This window comes from Chiloscyllium punctatum, chromosome 42 (assembly GCF_047496795.1).
Source record: "Chiloscyllium punctatum isolate Juve2018m chromosome 42, sChiPun1.3, whole genome shotgun sequence".
In the NCBI taxonomy this organism is placed as follows: Eukaryota; Metazoa; Chordata; class Chondrichthyes; order Orectolobiformes; family Hemiscylliidae; genus Chiloscyllium; species Chiloscyllium punctatum.
This window is the reverse complement of record NC_092780.1, coordinates 4,905,557-4,926,013: the sequence shown is the minus strand read 5'-3', so window position 1 is coordinate 4,926,013 and position 20,457 is coordinate 4,905,557. Positions and strand designations below refer to the sequence as shown.

Genomic DNA, 20,457 nt, shown 5'->3' with positions numbered 1-20,457 from the left:
GATTTGCTGGACTCAAAACATTAACTCAGCCTTTTTTCTACAGATGCTGCCAGATCTGCTGAGTTTCTCCAGCAATTTCTGCTTTTCTTTCAGATCTCCAGTATCCGCAGTTCTTTCTATTATTCTCTTTAAAAACAAGTGAGCAGGCAGCTAAGAGGATCTGTTTTAAATCCTCACTCATTAATTCTAGATGTGAAATTCTAAAACTTTCACATTTTGGGATGAAGAAAATACGTTAGAACTTACATCTGTTCAACTACCCAGTTCCTCCCTCAAGCCCCTGACATCAGCTAGTAATAGGGGTCCATGTGCAGTTGCAAACTCCTCTTTAATCACAGTAGGACTTCCCTTCTCACTACCCTCTTTCTCAGTTTTCACCATGGCTCTTGTGATTACAAGAAAGGGGAGGGACTGCTTCAACTACAGTCTCCCAAAAATATTTGAATTCACTAGGGAAGCTACTTGCACATCTGATATCCCATCAGGTAACAAAATTGCTTATTTGAATTGTACAGAATGCAGATATCACTGTTTGTTTTGATTAGGTTCAGTCTGGAATATTCTAATTTTGGCTATAAAAGGAATGTGATTTGCTTCTATGATGCAATACTTCTATCAAATTAATTCTTTCAGAGCACTCCATACATCTTATAATTCTGCCTTCACTTTTACACTCACTGTTTTTAGCCTAGTCTCTTGTTTCAATGTTTTCCCTATATGTTTCATTTGTACTGTGCCTTGTTAGACACTTCTGCCTTCTGTCTTAACTGGTGTATAAGCTATCACTTTCCCTTCATAGGTTGTAACTTGTTCCCTAGATATCCTGTACTTCTGATTTGGTTGAAAGGCATTGCATGATGGTTCATTTGGACATTTTAAAATTTTAATCTTAGCCTTCTGAACCTCCCCCAAAATCTATCAAAAATACACTTGTGACCTCTATCAAGTACTTCTATACACCCTTTGCTATAGCTACTTCCATTTTCACAGCTACACTTTCCATTAACTGCTGTCTAGCATATATAAAGGCCATTTGTTTACTTAAGAATTACTCAGAACTAAGAGAACACAGTTTTAGAAGGGACCCCAATTTCCAGCAACATGCCTGGCCGCTGCAATTGAATAGCACTCAAGAAACTCAACACTATCCAGGAGAAAGCAACATATTTTTTCGGCACCTGATCTCTGTCCTTAAAACCTGAGTTCATCTACCTATGTCACACTGTAACTATGATTTGCACCATTTGCATCCAAATGGCAATAGTCACCAAGGCTTCCCTTTGACAACCCTGCCACTCCCAGAACCTTCTTCACCTGTCCTAGACTGATACAGGCAACAGGTACATAGCAATATCATGACAATCCCCAGAGTCTTCCAAGTTACATTCTATCCTGGTTTTGGAACGTGTCATTGTTTTTTTTATTCATGATTGGATCAAAATTCTAGATCTGTCTCCTTAACAGGACTGTATCTCACCATTGCCATCTCATAGTAATAAGGTGTACAATAAATGCTGGGCTTTCAAGTGACATCCAATCTGTGAGTGATTTTAAAAGTTCAATTAACAAACTGTGTCCAGCATTCCATAAGCTCTGAAGTGTCTGTATAAAATTGTTTCTCTGTGTTCTGAACTAAATTTCTTTTATTTAATCTTAGAGCTTTGCTACCTCCTCTTGGAATCTGTAACTGTGGGAAACAATCCTGCCCCTTGTACCCAGTTCAACTTCTTTCTCATTTAAAGACGTATTTCAAATTTATTTTGGCTTTTCTGCAAAGAATTCAATCAGAAGTCTTTTGTTGAACAAGTCTCTTATCTTACTAGACAATGTGCAAATGAAATACAAAACAAATTGCTGGAGAAACTGAGCAGGTCTGACAACATCAATCTAATGCTGCCAGACCGGAACTATCAGACCTGCTGAGTCTCCTACATCCGCAGTTGTTTGCTCTATTTCCACTTCCCAGTGAATCTGTATTGTGCTCTCTGTATTGACCGAACATTCTCCCTCCTAGAATCAGAGGTGAGCAAAATATAGTTAACAGTAACGCCAACCAGATGCAGGAAATGTTACTTATGCTCAATGAAAGTTGGAGACACTCGGGTCATGCGGCACTTGAGCTTTCTAATTAAAAGTCACAGATCTAAAACTTCGATTCGCTCTCCGTAGTTGCTTTGTAACCAATTGACAACTTCTAGCGTTGTCGGTATTTTTTCTACTAAAATATAACTATTCATGAAATTTAGTCGGACAGTCAAAAATTACAATTCAATGAAGCAATTCCCAATGAAGGGCATTTTATTCTGGTGCTACACTCGCTGAATCGGAAAAATGGACCAAGCTATACTTGGCAAAGTACCATCCAAAGGGTTTTTTTTTGCAAAATCCAATTCATTTGTGATTGAATTAACCATTTGAACAAACTGAAGTGTTGGTCATGTCCCCATGTTCCATTATCATTTGGGAAGAGGGTGGGAGTGAACCACATTCGAAGTGATATGTTTAACATGGTTGTTGGCCCCACATATCTTGGGATACCTGCGAAATGCTACTTTTCAGGTTAAGAGCAAGCATGTTTTGTTAGAACCCTTTCATTAATTTATTTAACTCAGTGTTCTGTCAGACTTATCCAAGCCCTTTCACAAGCATTAAATGGGTAGCTGGAAATATTAATGCATGCAAAACATATCCCTTGATATGAAATCTACTTATGCGTGCATATAAATAATTTCACAACTAATTGTAGTACAAAGCAAAAAGAAAAATGCAAATAGAAATGTGAAACAGAATTTCGACACTCATCTGTTCCTACACAGATACTGTTTGATCAGTCGAGTGTTCCCACAAGTTCCTGTTTTTGATTATGACAAAATTACGCCGGACTCACGAAACTAGGCTGAAATATGTTCAGTATAAAGAGGGTGAATAGAAACTGATTTCACAATAGCTAGTCTGTTGAAACAGGGTTTTTACTAAAAAGATTTATATTACGCAGAACTTCACCAAATCAGAACTTCGCTAAAATTGGACTTCAATGTAAGACACGTGATTGATGCAATTCACAACAATAGGATTCATGGTTCCAAGGCTTCATTATGATACGATTCCATGGATTAATTTCTCGATGTTCTGTTATGACATCAGTAATTACAACAAGATATTATTATTATGCTTTTGATTTCTGATTTGGTATTTAAATATTATTATTTAAATATTACGGGGTTTGGATTCAATTTAATACATTTTAATATGGTGAAAATTGCTTATAATCAAAATAATAGGAAGCAATTTTAAATTTTTTCATCAATATAGTGGCCAGCAGGTCTGTATTTGGTCTTACAAAGTTTCCTTAAATTGAGGATACGGCATCGTCTATATTAGCTTTTATTCATACACTTCTATGTAAATAGTTGTCACTCTATCTGTGTTTTTAAAGTCCCTCCTGCAACCATACGTATATTGGGTTGTGATGAAGACCTATCTAAGTATTGAAGGAATTTCCTTCTTTAGCCAAAATATAGGATACTAGTTTGAGCAATTAGACTTGATAAAGTATTAGATATGAACAGATTGATTTTATCTCAGACAGCAATTTGAAATTTTTGAAGGGGCACTTGGAACAGTAGCCAACAAGAAGCATGAAGAGAAACGGAGCCTCAGGGTCAAAGATAGGCCACAAAAGCAAGGATGATGTAAATATTGTGAGGAGAATTTTGAGAACGAGAAGACTGAAAAAAGGTAGAGAGATCGACGGAGGAAATTTGCTTGCTGGGTTCAAAAACTGAAAGAACAAGAAACGAAACCATGCGTGAGAGGATAGTAGGGAACAACTTGGATCGAGGAGTGGATAAAGACTTGATAGAGCATTAAATAAATACATCTCAGACGATGGGAAATTAACAGAGCAAGGCCGCTGTTGGTTGCAGTCGCGTGCATGAATGCCCTGAGTAATAAGCCCAAGGCTGTCTGGTCCTCAACCATGATGCACACACAAGTAATTCGAAGTCGGAGAAATGTTCTGTGAGAAAGATTTGTAAGCACTTGGCAAATATTTTAAAGCTTGAAGCCTTGATTTACAGACACGATAATGAGAAACTTGCATAAGTTTAAGAATATAAAATTATTTGCATTTATACTGCTTCTTCGTCAACTTCAAAAGGTCCAAAGACATGTTGTGTCCAATGATATGTATGTTTGAAGAGCTGTCCATTGTAATTATTTCCGCCAAAAAGGTGAGTGGCGATAGCTGCCATTATGATGTAGAGAAATGTGTTAAGCAGTTCCATTTTAAATGTTGCTAATGTTTTAAGATTTGGATTTTGAGTCTGAAATGAAATATTCATCTGAGGAAAGTGTGGTTTAATATCGATGCCTAATCTTCCGGTCGGCAGGTGAGTATACCAGCACGCCCTCTGATGTTCAATGAACTTAATTACAGGAAGCCCGACATGCCTCAGGACAAAGTTGACCAGAAGGGGAAGATTCAGGGTATTTTCACACGGTATTGTAACTAGTAATTCTGATGTCATGGTGAACCTTATTCATCTTCCTTGGTCAGATTCGGAAAATTCCGATTTCATAATCAATATCTATCTTCTGTCTTGTTACTGTGAATTCAAAGCTCAAAATCCAGCAAATCCGATTTTGTTGTTAGTCAATATTGACTGGGTTTCAAAAAAACGTTTAAGGAAAAAAAATCACCTATTAACAAAGAATGATCAAGTCAATACAAGTAAACATATCTCATTCTTTATCTTTGCAATGCTAATGCTTTATGAAAATAGGTTCATAAACATTTAATAAACCACAGTTTATGCAAGAAGACGCTTAATTCTATACAAAATAGAGCAATAATGTGTGCTCTGACCATGCACACGCAACTGTTTTGACTCTGTTATATACGTTACATATTCGATGTGTGGATGATGAACTTACAAAGCATGTTTCGTATTTAATGATTAACTCAATACTAAATTGCAGTTTCACAAGATGTCTGCAGTTGAACCACTGGGCTATGCATTCAACTAATACATTCCCTTCTGAAACTGTAAGTGTACAATACAGATACTATCTCCTATTTGTCAAAATATACTAAATTCATTACAGATGCAACATCTTCACAGTTTCTCTGTTACTTTAGTTTAATGTTTTAAACATTGACACAAGGCCATTGTATTGGACTTACATGGCCGTCTGTCAAAAAATGCAAGTTTTTTTCAGGAGAGTCAGACCCCCTGCCATTTGATTTTAATTATTTTTCAGAAAAACGCTTGAGAGAGAAGAACCGTTAATTTCGAACCTCGGACATAAGAATGATTATTTAGGTTTGGTCCTTCAAAATCAACGATTCAAACAGGCACCAATGAGTTTCAGGACGAAAAACAGCATTCATTTCAAAACCAGTACTTTCCAAAACTCCTGCATTTCAATTAATCTCTGGTCATTTCATGAAAGAACTGCACCATAACATATAAAACCATGAAGAGTTAGTACAAATAGAATCGTCTGTTGCACTGATCTGAGATGTAACATCTCTTCGTAGTCAGTTTTGGCAATGTAATAGAATACCTGATCATATTTGAATACCACTAGTTTAGAGTTAAGCATAATCGAAGAGCATATATGCGTGTGCAAAACAGAGTGTGAGCCAAAGAATACAATGCAAGTTAAATTCGAGAAAATAAACATTGAAAAGAATCTTTCCTAATAAACCATCCTGTGTTACTTATCTGTGTCGATTAAGGCTATGCTGCCAGATTTCAGTCTCTTCTTTTGGAAAAAAAAAGCGCATATTCTCTGGTTCTTAATTGCTGGAATTCCCGAAATTGATGTCAGTTTAACGAATCGTTGGACGAAATGTATTTCAAATTGCCGTGGCGTCTCACTTGAACATCTTCTAGATTATGGAAGTCGAGTTCTCTAACAGTTCATCCTCTGTATGTTTTGGGTCTATTTCTGTTGTTCGGTTCTGCAATTGACTCCATTGCAAGTAAGTATTTTGTGATGGAATGGTCGAAACATATTACCCGAAGTGACCTCTAACTTGTACACTGTAAGAACTCAAATTACTTTCTAAAGACTTATTTCTAGATAAATACCAGGTAATCCACTTTCTTCATCACATTGTTTTGCCGAAGAGCCTAGACTTTTAGAGTGGCCGATTGACTACCGCTCCTCAGTTATTTTCCAAGACTGCAGTCAGAGCTCACGTAGGGCTGATTGATCTCAATTTCAATCATTTGTCTAAATTAACATTACTACAGAACTGGTTTAGACATGTCCATATGGATATAAAATCAACTCATGTAGACAGCTATGCTCAGATTGCGTAGTGGATGATTGTAGGCGCTTTGTTTTTTTTTACTGATGGCATGGTTGTATCTGCCCTATTGTGCATTTTTTAGGATGTGAAACTGTGCCGTGCCCACGTTTATATACGAATCTGCCTTAAATGAAGTTACACTGAAGTCTTTTAACAGTACGATGAGTAGAAGACTCATGTTAGAATGGGGCTTAGATTATAGGCTTTCAAATATTGTTGAATTTGCTATTCTGCAAAGAAGAAACTTTCGAATGTTAACAGTTTAAAGATTGTTCATCTCTCATCTAGAATTTCAAACTCTGCACATCTATGACGGAAAATGCAACGTTGCTTGTGTTCTAATTATTTTTGCGTTTTTCTACTGAGTTTAGTAACTGTAGTTGATGTTTCTTAAAATCCCTTTCCACTTTTCACCTTATTTCATCAAATCTGATTATTTTTCATATTCAGATAATCAGTATGAATTGAACAATCTCAACCTCGTGAAATGATTCTAATTTACCTAGCTGAAACGAACATGCTGCTATCTATTTTAAATCAACATCTTATCTAGTTCTCCTTTCTGTTTTCCACTATAAAAGATTTAGGTCCGGAAAGTAGTCACATTTTCCTGGACGTTCCCACATAAATATTGCTCTAGCATTCACTATTACTTCTTAGCATATTGAAATCACTCAAAAATGTTTGACATTCTGCAAACTAGGGCGGGACTGTGGCTAAGTGGTTAGCACTACTACCTCACAGTCCTCGGGGCGAGGGTTCGAGTCCAGCCTCGGGCAACTGTCTGTGTGGAGATTGCACATTCTCCCCGTGTATGTGCGGGTTTCTTCCGGGTCCTTTTGCTTCTTCCCACCACCCACACACAAACCAAAGATGCGCAGGATATGTGAATTGGGATGTGTCGGTTCGATGCATTAGTTAAGCGAATGGGTGGGTTACTCTGCGGAGGGTCGGTGTGGACTTGATGTGCCGAAGGGCCTGTTTCCACACTGTAGCGATTCTATGTTATAAAACTTATACATCGGCTGTTCAGTCCTTCGACTCTGTTCCGAATATTTAAATTAGATTATCGCTGAACTCCGTTACCTGTCTTAGATCCATCCTTCTGATGTTTTCGCCAACAAAAGAAAATGTATCGATCAGAGTCACGGAAAGGTAAACATGTACATCAACTCTACTGATTCCCTTACTCAGTTAAAAAAAAACCTTGGTTAGTACATCCGTCAATGTTTCAAGTTCAAGAGCGTACTAGCCATTACAGGAAAGCTGTTCTCATTGTTGAACTCCTTACGCCGTGTTCTTCGTACTAAAATAAGCACATAAATTACAACAGTAAGCGTGCTTCTTTGTAATTCATTGTACGTCACTTGCTTATCAATACATGATAATTCAATTAGATGGAGATATCGACAGGTTATAGGATAAAATACAAAAATGTGTGTTTGCCAATGTTGTTTTGTGATCACTTCTCCAGTTTTCTATTGGAAAGGTCCACATTGTGTTCGCTTTTCTCAATATTAAGCCAATAAGCTTGTCGGTGTCTTCGTCAGTTATGAGGGCAATTTAAAATCCAGGCCCTACAAAACTCCGATAAACCTCAGAAGTATCCAGTGCTTCACGATAATGGCACTGAGTGCTGACTTTCCTGGGTAAGGAAAAATTCAGAGGATGGATGGCATTTCTCTAAAGTAACTTGTTTCAATTCCTTTAACCTGACAAGTAGCTACAAGATCATTCGCAAAGTGTGATAAGAATTCAATGTCTTATGTATTTTCTTCATTAATGAATGTTTCTAGAAACATCCGTTTAACGTTGCTATCATCTTTCCCTCCATAACTTCACGTGATATCCTTCACGTGAACATTACTTTCACGAAAAGTTCCTGAAACAACTATGTGTTTGCTGCTCTGCCTGCGTATCCATCCCTTTATGTGTCACGGTAGATATGTATTTTACATTCACTACTTTCTTGCGATATGGCACCTTTGCTGTGTTTATATACATTTAAGTGTATGGAAAGGAACAGAGATTGCGTAAATTTGCATGCGCAAAGGCCTCCTGTCCTTTGAGCTTATGATGATTGCGTATGTCTTTAAATATCGGAAAGTGTCACAAACTAAAGAGATACTGCAAATATTGACATTTATTACAAAATAACAGAAACATTGACGATTTACGGTTTCGCAACTTCTTCGAAATGGTAACCGAAGTCCGGAAACGCGAGGTGTGAAATGGAACTTTTACATCCAGTGCAAACTGGGAATTCGAAATTCGAGTACTGCAAGAGTTAATATCTGCACACATTGCATGAATGCTGACGCCTTCTGCTTCTGTTAATGCTGTCTCAAGTTCATCCCTGACCGCTGTAAACCGAATCACGTCGGCATTTTGTGCTAGATTGCTTCCTGTATAGAATACAAACCTACTAAGAGTGAGTACTTTTTTCATCATGCCCCTTACAATATTTGCTTCTCTGTCTTTCTTTGCTTTGTTCGTTGTATCTGTGAAGTTCTCTTGCTCATTTCTTCGAAACTCCGGCATGTGCTTCCTAACACTATTCCCCCTCCCGAAAGCCTCGAAATTCGTTCACAACTTTTCCCTGCGATTCGCTCCTTTTCCAGAAGCAACTCCTCAGTTCTGGAGGAAGGGTAAATCGTCCCGAAACATTAACTCTGATCTCTCTCCACAGATGTTGCCAGACAGATGTTAACTTCTCATGTCCCTCTCTTCCACCTTTACAGTGATATATTGGCATCGCCTAGTTATTTTCAAAGGGACGGCCTTGTTTAATGATTTGGATACTTTGGCCTGAAGTACATGAAGGACATTGGTTTTCACCTTGATCTCTTTTTCAAAAAAAAATACCGTTTACAACTTACTTTAATAAAAAGGAATGCCTACTTTATTCATCAACTTTGTAAATTATATCTCTACAATTTTGACATTGAGCTTCATGCGGTTGTTATGGACAGCCACAGTCCGCCGACGTTGGGATCTATAATGCGCAGATTCCTTGACGATTCATCCCACTTTATTCGTGTTTCTAGGGATTGGCAAGAAAGTGTTTAGCTTGCATGAATTCTGGAAGATGTCTGCAATCATGTTCTTGGATAGAATTTCCATGGAGCAGCAACTCGTCTAGAGCAGTTTGCGGTTTAAAGGAGTACATTGTTCTGAATGAGTCAATGATTAAAATCCAATTGTGTCTCTAGAACAGGAATCGCTGTTTACAAAAAAAATGCTGCGATTTGTTCTGTGGATAGGTTGTTTTTGTTTACTTTTTAAAAAGTCACGGAAACGTTCTATTGCAAACTAAGACCTTAAAAATATTGTAATCCCGTCGAAAATGTGCAGCGTGGGAATAAATTTATAAACTCTTTCATGCAGCATATTTTCAGGGAAACGATTTTTTTCCCATTCATGCTTCGGTTAAGAGTAAGCGAATCTTATTTTGTGAAACATATCATGTTTCTTTCCCCATTCGGAGTAGCATTATATGAGTCATCGGGACAAAATAAAAGTTCGTGCGTGCGGGTATTAAAGTGACACTGTGCCTTCTTTCAAGTCCCTTAGGCAACCATTAAAAACGGATATTCAACCTGTCACGTTAATCTGTCCTTTTACATATGTGATAAACTCGATTGTTTTGTGATGTTTGCAGAACATTTAAAGCTAGTTGTTTCCGCTTATATATATAAATAAATCTACAGCTTTAAAATTTTTTTTTGTACAAAATAGATTCAACCAAACGGAAAATGTTAGGCGAATACTAGAAATTTGAAGGAAAGATAAAAATGTTATAAATGCAGGACAATAAACCATAGGCGAAAGTTTCCAATCTACGCTAACGATTAACTTGCCCTTTGTCTCCAGCCTCCAGTGTACATCTAGAAACTCTAATTTTCTCTCCACTTTCTTAGTCTCACTCTTGTATTTCTATTTGTACAACTTTCTATTATTAAATACGTAATAAAATAATTATCCTGCTTTATTTTTAAGGCTAGACTAAAAACCACCGAAATCGGATAGTCACATTGTGGTAATGGATTCTTTTTCGATATATTTTCACAAAAGTTATAATTCTGGAATTAATCAGTTTTTTTTTTACACATCTGTAGAATGCAATTTGCAACATTCTCGGTGTGACGCTATGGTTAACTTCTATTACATTTTAAAAGTTTCATCAAGGATAAAATTATTTCCAATTATAATTTTTGAGAGGTTCTGGAAGTGATTTTTTTGTAAGTAGTTGCAGATTTTCTTTGCAAAATGGAAGCAGGTATGTGAACATAAAACAGCAGGTCGGTGAAAACTATTTTCTGGCAGGAAATTCTTGCACGCATTTGGACAAAGATATAAATTTGCATTTTAGAAACATACTAGAACGTTTTGTTTTATATGTTTTGTGCCAGTTAATGTTCGATAGTTAAATATATTTGCTAACCATTTCCTATAAATATCAAATAATAGTTTTCACTCAGTGGGTATCGAGTGCATTGTGAAACAAGCCCGAACCACAGTAATTTGTTTGTCAGCTAGTTAAAATTGTTTTGACGTTAATATGTACACATCAACTATTTTCGACAATGAACTTTATTCAAGCATGTTTCAGCTCACCTGGGTCCAGAATCTAGTCCTGCAATGGTGCAGGGCCATTGGTATTGCTAATTAGTATTCAGCATTATGCATTTCATTGTTGATTTCTATGTTGATTCAGTGATTTGCAGACGAATATATTTATTAATCACACATTACTCGGGTTTAAGCCACAAACCTGCAGCGAGCTGTTGAATAAATTGTAACAAAACATAAACTGAACTTTAAATCAATGTTATCTCCAACAATTTTTAAAAACATTCTTTTGTCGATTATTTCCGCGGATCCAGTCTAATACAAGGTTTCGTTATTAGCTCCTAAGAGAAAAGTGTTGGGGTATGTGAAAGTCTCTAAGCAACGTATGGCTCATTCAACTCCTCTTGTTAAAAATATAGCGCTTTCCTTCAATGTTTTGCTAGGTTGTAGTGTGGGAATGAAACGAGTCCGTAAAGTGAAAGGGAAAATATATTTCACATTGAACACAGTTCGAACGGTGTAAATAAATTGTTGAGGTGATCCATGTTTCAAAGCGTTTGTTTCAGTTTTGCCTTCAATTTCAAAAGAAAATAATTAACCACATTTATGTCACATTCCACATGTTTGATTGGCAGAACAGTGGCAATTTCAAGGTAATTCTTGCATGCTCTCACTGGACCATGGTGTATTCATTTTTGGTTGTGTCTATTGTGTCCCAATAGACCTGCAATTAAAATTATTGTTAAACAGACACACCGCTATAATCTAACGACACTACTTGCTGTCTACTTGACAGATTGCTCAAGTCACCTTGAAATGACATTTTGAATCAAATACCACAATCAGTAAAAACGTGGAGTCATTTGGCAAGAAATTTAGTGAAAACAAATAATTATGGTATATTTTGAAATAGCTATTTAATGGTTTGGTAATATTATGACAACATGATTTGTATTTAAATACAGTCGCCTAAAACAGGCCTTTATATATACATAAAATTCTTCGTTTCAAAACATGAAATCAATTCGTTACTAGTTTGACGCAAAATGTTTGTATTCAGTCGTTAGTTGGGTGCCCCACTTTAAATTGACACCACAGCCTAGACTAAAATGAAACGAATCAACAGCGTGTTTTCTTTCTAAAAAATACGTTGCAGCCTTTAGGATGTTGGATCCTTAATGCTTGGTACCAGTAATGTTGCAATTATGACACGATCACCTGACCACATCACACGTGACATGCCTCACTACATCGAACGTTGTCGTAAAATGAGACACCATGCATTGTCCTGTGATACATATTTTAAAAAACAAGAAATGAATGGTACGCATTTCATTCTGAAGCTAAATCCTGTCAAGGATTTAATGAGGCAGCTGAAACACTGAATTGCAATAAATTAATTCCTTTCCTTTTAGATCGTTTTATATGTTAAATCGCAATGAATTTTGGCAATGCAGCTTCACGTGTACTAATTAAACATTCCCTAATCTAAAATAAAACTGTTTTCTGAGCATTGTCACCAAAAATAGGTTGCGGGAGAAAAAAAAACTCAACGAAATTGAATCTTTACTTGACTTTCCAACGCCTTAGACTTTCACTCGAATAAACATCCGCTCCTGAATGAGCGACAACTAAGTTCCACAGGGGAATGCGTCCAGGAAATAAAGTTTAAGTCTGGAACCATTTCAAGGTTAGAAACTACAGGAGGGAAAACAATTGCCCGACAGAAATAACAAGCGAAGTTCACTCATTTGCAGCCAGTCGCCCAGATACGGTCATAAACTGCCCAGAGCGTTGGCAGAGGCAACGGAATTCCAACAAGACGTTTTTTCTAATTTATTAATCCCATACTTTACAATTCCTACATATGCAGAAAATTTACAAATTAAACTATTTAATGGTGCTTTCAACTTTGAGGACGCCGCACCAAACATCCATGATCAAGTACAATTTGCTTTCACAGTAGTTTGCTTATTTTGTTCAGAGTTGTTTTAAAATATCTTTCCCAAAATAAGCAAAGTGCAAATAAACATAAGCAAATAAGCATTTCCAAAATATATTCAGAGATTAAGATTTCTAAATGTGGGAAGATACTAAGGTATCACGTGTCACTACATTTTAAAATCGATGAGTTTGCAAGGCGCTGCATAGGAGAGCACACAGCAGCCAGACAATTTATTGCCTGTCTGTATAAATTTTATGTGTCAACAGACGCTGACGGAAGAAGACACAGAGGCAGCAATCCTTCGAACAAACATCAAAATTGGGTCTATAAAGAGAAAGACAAATTCCAACTAAATATAAACAAAGATGCAACAACGGTTACTCCGGGAGTTTGTAGCTGACGCGTTATGTTAACATTCTTATCATTAATGACTGAATTAAAGGAAGTAGCAGACAAGTCCATTTTCGGTCTGAACAAAAATACTGTTCATTTCAGGTCGATAGAATTGAACACACTCTGCGGTAGACTCCAACTTTAGCAGACTGTTGAATACCACCCCCATCCCCCACCAATCCGATTTCCTCCCAACCCCCACCTCACACTCAATTTTAACGTAGTCACAGTCCGTATTCTGTGACAAGTTTTTAATGGGTTTAAACAACATTTACACGGCACCGAATCTCCACTTGTGAAGTTGTTTCTTTTAACCAAACAAATTAGTTCAACTTCTAGGTAGGACCAGATGTCGAAGGCCGTTCAGGTTTAAACAAACTTTAAACTCTGACAATATAAAAACTGCTACAATTTTTGATCGAGTTTTAAAACACTTTAACATATAATCTGAATATGAATGCACCGGCTGGCTCTTAAGTGTATATGTCACGTGGAAATCGCCCACCTTCGTAAAAATAACCAAACCTTGAGGATTAATCATTGTAGACAAATTTGGATTACAGGCCAGAATTGGTGGTGACACCACAGCTCTGGAAGCGTACAAAATTCATAGTGTTCGCTTTATCACTAAAAAGAATTCAAGTTTTAGCGAGTTTTGAGAAGATTTGTATCTCAGTTTGAGTTTTGAATGTGAGTTTGCTAACTCATTCCTTCCAGCTCAGCGAGCAAACCTACATCCAGATGTTCAAGCTTTATTTTTAATACAACACATCATCCCTCCCACCTCCTAACATGGCGCGCTTTAAATGCTGGTAAATCTATACCACAATGATACACAGAGGCGGAGAGGTATATAACGACGATTCTACCTTCCTGATATTGTATATTCAACACAGATACGTATATCACATTTATTTAACGAAACATTTCTGCCTGGTGAAATGATTCTTGCTTGGCCGGATTCGGCCCAGATTTAAACATTTTTAATTACCGAGTCTTCATATTAATTTCAAAACAGGATAGCGATTCTCTCGACTCTTCCCTTATTAGAATTCCTACAGCGTGGAAACAGGCCCTTTGGCCCAACAAGCCCACACCGACTCTCCGAAGATTTTCCTAACCAGACCCATTATCCTACATTTTTCCACGATTAGTGCACCTAACCTACACAACCCTTGGCAATTTAGCTTGACCAACTCACCTAATCTTCACATCTTTGGACTGTGGGAGTAAACCAGAGCACCCGGAGGGTGTCCCGTGCAGACACGGGGAGAATGTGCAAACTCCACACAGTCACCCAAAGCTGGAATCGACCCTAGGTCCCTGGCTGTGTGAGGCAGCAGTGCTAACCACTGAGCCACCATGCCACATTCGGGAGAATGTGAAGTTTATTAACAATATTGGACTGACCGCAATAGTACCGAAAGGTAAAATCGTTTGACAAGAAGGACTTTCTTTTCCAATCATGAAAGATAATTATTGCCTGAAAGAATCTTTTACACTGCCTGCCAAATTTTGTGTTAAATTCAGGATTTTAATTGTTTGATTTGCATTTTTTTTCCTTTGAATACCGGATCTTGATACACACTGAAAGCAGGAGAAGTATCAGCACAGTATACCCCTCACACATAAAATAGAATAAGAAGAATATTATCTATTCTCATCCTGGAGTTAACAGTAAGGATTTGAACTTTTTTTCCAGCAGAACATTTCAACTAATTGAGTAAAATAAATATTTTCCAATCTAGGGACACAAAGCTATAAATCATCACCTCTCTCCTCCTCATCTCGCAATTTATTTGAATTTTGAGGCTTTGAGGGATTATAATTTCCTTATGAAACAATCATTGTTAGGTATATTAAAAACTGCTCATGCTGGAAATCAGAAACAAAATTAGAAGTTGCTGGAAAATCTCAGCTGGTCTGCCAGCATCGGTGGAGAGAAAGCAGAGTTAACGTTTTAGGTCCAGAGATCACACAACACCAGGTTAAGGTCCAACAGGTTGAATTGGAAGCACACTAGCTTTCGGAGTGTCACTCCTTCATCAGGTGGTTGCCAAATTTGTATTAAATTCAGAATTTTAATTGTTTGATTTGCATTTTTTTTTCCTTTGAATGCCGGGTCTTGATGCACACTGAAAACAGGAGCAGTATCAACACAGTATACTCCTCAAACATAAAATAGAATAAGAACCACTTGATGAAGGAGCAGCGCTCCGAAAGCCAGTGCTTCCAATTAAACCTGTTGGACTATAACCTGGTGTTGTGTGATTTTAAACTTTGTACACCCCAGTCCAACACCGGCATCTCCAAATCATAGGTCCAGAGAGCCTTCTTCAGAACTTACCTAGAAAGTATGCCTTCCTAATTCTAAAGAAGAGTCTGCAGAAGTGTTCTGAAGAAGGATCACTGGTTAATTCTGCTGCCAGACCTGCTGAGTTTTCCCAACAATTTCTGATTTTGTTTTGTACAATCTTATCTAGATTTGCAAGAACAGGAAGCAGGCACATTTTGCACCATACACAGATGCAGTAGTCTATTTTGCAATGTGAGTCCAACAAAAATTCATATTGTTACAATAGTTGACTTGGAGAGAATGACAAGCTAGACAAAATTAAGTATGACAAACACCCCAGGTCCAGATGGATTATGCACAAAGTTACTGAACTAAATTGGAAAGGAGGTAATAGGGTTGATAATAACCAAATCTATATACAAAATTATAGGAAAATAAACAGAGACTGTACAATTGTTGACAACAAATGCAATTCCCATCTTCAAACGTACAGTTAGAACTAATCAAGAGATGTATTGACTACAGAAAATAAGGATTCTATCTTAGTGTCACTCGTAGAAAGTATACACCTTTGTAAAAAGGTCACGTAACAAGATAGAGACTATGGTCTAATGGATAATCTGTTTAAAGTATCTTGCTGAGTTATTTGAAGAGTTACAGACATGTGCAAGGAAGTGGTTTATCTGACTCGTTGAATGTTTTGTGTTGGTTGGACTCTTGAGAAAGATCAGGTTGTTTGGAATCAAAGGCCAGGGAGCTGACTGAACTGAATGATGGCTACAGAATACAAGATATAGTTAGAGGAAACTTCTCATGTTTGCAGAACATAGGAAGCGAGCTCTTGCAGGAATTTCTCTTGGACAGCTAATTTTGAAATACTTAGTACAGTATTTCCAGAAAGTGTTGACACCTCAGGTAGTTATAAACTGCAGGGTATAACAAATAAAGTGCAAGATGTTTTCAACATGTAGGAAGATATGAAGAAGAATGCAGATTAATTGGATAAGCATCACATATAATTTAATTTAGACAATTGTGAGATGATTTTTTTTGTGTAGGTGAAAAAAAAGACACTACGTTTTCGTGAAAGGATAATAAATATGGAGCTATGTAATAAATAATTAAAGAAATACTAGATGCATGATCACTGAAGTGGCAAAACAGGTTCATAGCACCACAAACATTATATATAAAGTATTGTGTGCATTGGAGAATAATAGATACAAGAATAGAATAGACTTTTTTGAATTAATATAGAAATTTTGTTAGATCAAATTTGGAAAATGGAAATCTGATTCCCATAATACAACAATTGAGAACGTTCAGAAAAGATATAGAGGGGTTTTTTTTTGCAATCGGTAATGCATACCCTCTAGGTGATTTTGAACACTGAATTTAATTCCAGAAAAATCTGAGACTTAAATGAGATTGGTAAAGAATTGGAAGCTTCAGTTAGGGTGTTAAAAAGGATCTTCCTTGTGAGCTTAGGCAGAAAAGAACAGTCACTAACAGGTGGGATAAAGAATCTAGGAGCAAGCCTTTACAAGACAAATGGTGGGGATCTGGACTTCGCTGCCACATGGACAGGCTGAAGCAGATAGCATTGTTGAATTTAAGGTCAAATGTAATATATCAGACAAAGTGGATTGGGGAACAGACATGAGCTTGAGTGGAAAAAGTGAGTCCATGTGGGGTTTAATTGCCTTCATACGTCTGTTGGCCTTTCTTGTGCGGTGGTTTCTATACACTTCTTGTTCAAAGATCATACTTTAATAATACTTACAGAAACAAGTTTTCAACTCTGCAATATACAAAAGTGCATTTTAAAATTACCAAGTAGACAATCCTGATATAATGTAATGCACTTCGATGAGCTGGGACTCAAATCGTGAACTATAGGAGTATTACTCATGTATTTCAAAAACACCAGTGAAAAGACACAATAATTATATTCTCAGACATATTAAGGTTAAGGTTTTCCAGCCGGTCAGAACATGAATTTCACCTGACTGCATTGAATAGGGATCCTTTGTCCAGGTAATATCTTGGAATTGCAAACAAAGTATGAACAATATATTTTAAAAATATATTTGATGGACCTACTTAATTGTGCATGGGCACACAATTGTAACAAACAATGAAGAAGTCTAATACAGCTAATTACCAAATTGATTCCTGCAGTTCAAGCTTTTTAATTGTAACTTATGCCAAGTAGGTTTTGTGTTAAATATATTGTATTTCTCTTTGAAATATTATTCGTAATTCTTTGAGAGTTCATATACCAATTTTTCTCAATCAATTATTCGCCTTAGTGAGCTGAAATTGTGCCTGCGATCCTGTTGTTAAAAGATGAAGGAGACATTCAAGAAGTTAGATCAGGACACAGAACGTTCCTTATGCACTTTGAGGTTAAACATTTATGGAGTTGCTGGCATTTTATCACTGTTTTCACATTAACTGCATTAATATGAGTGCTTTCAGTCATGAAAACAGGGCACATCAGGTACACTTTGTGACATAAACAGATTATTGTATCAAAAGGAGGAATGTGCCATTACCTCCCAGGCCAGTTGATATTGAGCCAAGGAACTTGAGTGATTCACAATCCCACAGATCACTGTCAAGAGAAACGCGGGGGGTGGGGGGGGGGGGGGGGCGGAATTTCTTAATTATTAATCTATGTTCAATCATTTCTGTGGTTACATAGATTTTCATTATGAGATCTGTCTCATGGATTTAATGTTGTGGCGCCTTTTGGAACATGCTACAATGTATAACACTTAGTAATGAATATTTGTTGACTGTTCAGTTGAAATTTGTTTTTGTAATAACGTACTGCCATGCTCCTGCCAGGCAAAACATAGTTGTGCTCATTCAAAGATCTTCAAAGTGCATACCTGATTTTTGCACTAAAACTTAAACACCGTTTGATTCTGTTTCAGTGAGTATTTCTGATTCACAATTTGAATCATCCTGAAGATTTTTGCACGACTATATCTGTTCCAGATACATAACTGGGTTTCCATTGTATAACAGGAATATTTGACGTCACAATTTTACAAGGCTCATTCTTAAGAAATTAAATCACAAAAAAAGTTCAGACTGAAACCAGACTCACAGCCCATATTAGTCAACATTTTCAGTAGTCAGAATTTGTCATGTCTAGGATGGAAAGGGGATGAGGAAGACGGTGCTTATGAAATGCAATTAAATGTCTAAGATTAATTTCTACCTTTCATAACAATCGAATGAAAGATTAAATTGGTCCAGTATTTGGCTGTTCTGGGTTCTGGCATAAATGATGCACGATTTTGGGTTCAACCAATTCCCAGTAATCTTCACTACTTTAAGTATTTAGCATAAATAGAATTACAAATTGCACAATGCTCTCTTTCCTCCAATTTGTAAGACAAGCGGCACAACTTTCTGATAACTGGTTCAGGGGTGGAAGGGGAATCTAGAGGGGACAAGTTACAGAATTTGCACACAACCAAAATAAGGTCTTGGTTATGTTCGCAAGACTAACAGTTAACGTTCTTATGATGTGCTTTCTTGTTAACGGTGCTGTCTGGGAAAACCTTCACTGCCGTTTGTAGTAAAGAATTTACAGATTGACTACACTCTGAGAGAAGTAATTCTTTCTCATCTCCGTTTTAAATGTGTGACCCTTTATTCTAAAATAATGCTGTTTGGCCCGACAAAGGGAAACACCCTTTCTGTATCCAATCAGTCAAGTTCACCTGAGAATCGTATATGTTTCAATCCGGCCACCTCTCATTCTTCTATATTCTAACTAGTACAGTCACAACCTATTCAACCACTCCTTATAAGACAGTCCCACCATACCTAGAATTGGCCCAGTGAATCTTCTCTGACTGTCACAAATGCCAGCATTTTTCCTTAGATAGAGGGCCCAAAACAGTTCATAGCTCTGTTCTGGTTAGTGCTTTGTATAGTTCAAGCAAAATTATACTCCGTTACCTTTGAAATATAGGCCAACATTCTAACTTCCTTCCATATTACCCGATGAACTTGGATCCCAATTTTTTTTGTGATTCATCCATGAGAACTCTGCAGTCTTTCTTCATTTAAATAATATTTAGCTCCTCTATTCTTCCTACTAAAGTCTACAATCCCACATTTTCCTGCTTTATATTTCATATGCCAAGCTTTTATCCATTTGTTTAAACTTCTTCATATCTTCCTGCAGACTCTTGTGTTATCCTCACAACTTGCCTTTCTACCAATTTTTGTGTCATCCATAAACTTGACCAAATTAATTCCTCATCCAAATCATTAGTATATATGGTAAATTATCGTGGCTGCAACTCTGATCCCTTTGGCACTATCCCTCAAACATATTCACACCGATTTTACAGGCTGATCTCTCAACTCTCAGAAGGGTAGCCACGTTGGCATATAATTTCATTCAAGGTTCCATGAGAGTAATTACTTTTACGCTTCAGTGATATGACCAATAACAAATGATGCTTGGAACTGTTAAGAGAGAATCTATTTTATTTAAGGGATGGGTACAGGCTGTGTGCTATCGCAATCCAAGTGAAACAAATCACTGCCAAAATAGTTCAGGATTTTGCAAAGTAATTTTGTACTTATCCAGAGCCAGCTACAGCCCAGCATAGAACAGCAACGCCAAGATGCGTTAATAAAGCGCCATTGATGCAGTCAAAAGCGGAAGTGCCTTTTATAGGCGAAGTAATCTGGCAAAATTTGTCTTTGAACCGCATGAGATAAGGAAAAAGAATCACAAGTTCAAGCAGAGGGTGAATGTGAACGATTTAGGATTTTGGCGTTTGATGCATCTGAATTCGGTTGCACAAGGTGCCAAGATGAAAGGACAGGTAGTTAACGAAATGAGCAACGAGGTGCGACTCAGATTTGAAATCCACATTTAAAATCGAAACATTT

General features: G+C 37.0%; 1 long non-coding RNA gene across 1 annotated transcript; it reads left to right on the top strand.

The window, feature by feature from the left end:
- Positions 1-7,660: 7,660 nt before the first annotated feature.
- Positions 7,661-9,925, top strand: LOC140465673 (uncharacterized). The gene is made up of 2 exons (XR_011955139.1): positions 7,661-8,753; positions 9,012-9,925. It is a non-coding gene; the product is annotated as an uncharacterized lncRNA (long non-coding RNA).
- The last annotated feature ends 10,532 nt before the right edge of the window (positions 9,926-20,457 follow it).